The following is a 3,507-nucleotide window of genomic DNA, read 5'->3' on the forward strand; positions in this document are numbered from 1 at the left end:
TTACATCTGATTTCTGAAAGACTGAAAGTGTCAATTATCCTATGATAACTGGGTAACTTCATATCTGTCCCACCTCTCCAGGCAGGCTTCATGACAGTTTATGAAGTCTCTGGAAAGACCAGCACGTTATGAACTATTCTTTGATAATCAGATTTCTGCACAGAATGGGCTATACCATAATCTTCTTGTATAGTTTAAAAATTACTCTCTTATTGGAAGAAAAAAAAAAATCTACTTTTTTTTCTTCACCTCACTGCCCAGTCATTAGATAGGAACAGATTTAATATATGCTGTTAAATATATGAACAGAGTCTAAGAGCATCATTTGTCTCACACTGCAGGCAGACTAACACTGTTGCAAATGTTTGGTGTCAGCATACAGCATGCTACTAATTTAAAATGCTGTAAAACACTGTGTTATGATATTGTCTTATATCTTACCTGCTTCAAAATTTAATTTTAGGGATTTATCTCTTCTGTGGAAGACAGATTCCTGGGAAGGTAATAATCCTCTGTGAAAACTCATGTTATTTTAAGATACCTATTATTCTGTAGTAGGCCAATACCAAGAATGCTAATGTAAAGAAAAATAAATGGAAAAGACTTTATGCTTCACGCATCAGAGCACTGAGCTGGGAATATAAAAGGACCTGACTCAAAAAGACAGACACTTCTCTCTGTGAAAAAATTAGCCAGAGAAAAGATGGAAAGAGAAGGAGCAAATGAGAAGTGAATTTGTGTGACCTGAACACTATTTAAATATGCTACATGTTTTATCACCTTTCTTCTAGGTTTTTGGTTTTGGTTTGGTTTTTTTTTTTTTTTTTTTTTTTTTTTAATGCTAATGCCTAGTCAAGTGCCTTCTTCAGTTAAACAGTGCCGGAAGACATTTGTATTTGCCTCTTCTCAGCTAACATATCTCTTGCAATATGATAGAAAAGAGCCTGAAACTGTCACTTCATCAAATGTCACATGACTCCAGCGGTGCCTCCTTTGATGAGCTAATTGGTGTTCCAAGAGGGCCAGGACTGCCCTGCATTTGAACATACTTTGTATAATAGGCAGGGTACTGCTTTTTCACAAGAGTTCTCATGCAGCAGTACAAAACCACTGTGGCTACATAAATAAGGTATTTGACACCTGTATCCTTTTCAGAATAGCCACACAATGCAATGAACCAAGGATGGAGACATCTTCTAAGCCTTTTTCCCTAAAAAAATTATTTGAACCAAGCCACAAAATGCAGTGAACCAAGTATGGAGACATCTTTTAAGCCCTTTTTCCCCAGAAAAATACTCAAACCAAAAATATAAGCAAAGGGACCCTCTGTCACCCAGTGATATTTATGTTACTCATTCATGACAGCGACAAAATATAACGATACAAGAAACAGCACAGTATTTGCCAAAGTATAACTACTGCTTACATTACTACAGCATCTAGGAGCCCCTGTCATCAATCAGAAGCCACTGTACTAAGCCCTATATGAAGGCAGAGGAAAAAAAAAAAAAAAAGATACCCCCTGCCTCCAGAAACAAAAGTCATGAGAAGTATGTACAACATACCACCACGAAATCTCAAGTCAGTCAGTCTTGGCAAGACAGTAAGATCACCCCTGTCAGTTTTTCTGTTCCCATCAAGACAAAGGACACTGCTGAATAGTCAAAGGAAAATAGGAGGTAACTGGAGCAGGCTGTGGGGAATTTTTTTCAGTACAGAGCTTTCTATCTACTACAGCTAAGTCTGCCAAAGCCTACTGCTTGTGGCAGACATAAGCTTCCCACTAAGAGCTAATTTGCATGATCCGACTGAATGCAGGCTTTGCAGAATAACATCTGTAATTTATTCCTACAGCGTTTAATAGAAATTTTCACTTAGTTTCTAATTTTCTTTCTGTCTTCAGAGCATTACTTCAGTACTTGCATGAATTCAGTAAGTCCATGAATTTTACTGGGAATTTCCAGTGTTTTGTGGCCATTGTGTCCTTTAGGAAACCACATGTGAAAGTTCAGACCTTCCTGAAGTTTTCTTGAATGCCTGCTGCATGTAATTTTGGAATTCTATACAGCAACTATAGCTTTTCCATATGGTAAAAATCAACATTTAACTAGGAAGGAACAGAAAAATAAGCAGAAAGAGGAGTAATCAATCTAATTTCTCTCCATGAAGAGTTTTGAGTCATATATTGAATTTATCCTAAGCACATACCTGAATCTCATCTCCAATAGTACTGAACGACAGAAACTCGAAAGCTTCTACTTATTTCCTTCACTGGCCTGAATTCAAATCCTTTACTTTGTAGAATTTATGTCAATCCTAAAAAAAAAAATATATCCAAACAACAAATGTTGCAACACGGTTTCTAGGCTGAAACTCATTTGGTTTTTACAATTAGACCTCCATTTAACAGAACTACTACACAAATATAAGCCTTATGTGCATTATGTTTGTTTCTTGATTTCTCCCTCCCTCCCTGCTATGGGAATGTGTTCAATCTCATGTTTTACACTCACAATACATTTGTTTAGTCTGCCATTTTTTTTGTCTTTTTCCCCAACTTTTAATCAGTGTTCATACCAAACAGTCCAAATAAATCCTCACAGTACATTTAAGTTTTGTTTGCTCCTGAGTTACACATACTAGATAGTTTATCTACTAAACAGATAAATATCCTTCTGTTATTGGATCCAGATAATGTGTGCAATATGAGATATGAAGATTTTGTGCGTGAAAAATACATAGTATTATGGTCATTTAGCAAACCTGAGCCACTCTGCCCTCCCTCCATAGAGAAACTTGAGGAGGAAGGAAAATTGTCTAGGGAGTCTACAGTAGTACATGGGGTTTGCTCATCTGACAGACTTTCAGGACATAGTTTGTCAATGCACAGAAGTACGTGATTGGTAAGCAGCACACTGCTCTATAGAGTCAGAAACTGCTTAGTTCCTGTAAGAACGGTAATTTTACATCTGGTGTTCTGAAATGCCTTCTTAGCCGGAGAGAGGAACTTGGAAGAAAGTGACTCACACTGCCAGCTTTTGATGTGAAAACCCTCCCAGGAAGTGCTTGTGGAAGGAACATTGCTGTCCTCCCTCTGCCCAGACTCCATGAAGTCCTGTCCCTGAATGAAACATTAAAGCAGAATAACACTCCCAACTCTCTCTAATAGCTGTACGAGTTAAAAATGAAACAAACAAAAAACCCCCACCACCTCAAAATCCAACAATACTTCAAACTTCTGGTATGAAAGCACTGCTTTTAAAAACTGTATTACTCTTATAAGTATTGTCACCATCCAGTGACCATTGCTTAAAGATCTGTTTAGCTAGAAGTCATGAATGAAACAGCTTTGCCATGCAGGATGAAATGAAGACAAAAACCATCACCACCCCATTTAGCAGCGTAAAAATGGAGTAGCATTACACATCTAGTAGTTGAGGAAAGGTTGGCAAAAGGAATCACAACAATCACAATAATGCAAAAATGAACTCAAATTACATGGTTAGA

Source organism: Falco rusticolus, chromosome 8 (genome assembly GCF_015220075.1).
Source record: "Falco rusticolus isolate bFalRus1 chromosome 8, bFalRus1.pri, whole genome shotgun sequence".
In the NCBI taxonomy this organism is placed as follows: domain Eukaryota; kingdom Metazoa; phylum Chordata; class Aves; order Falconiformes; family Falconidae; genus Falco; species Falco rusticolus.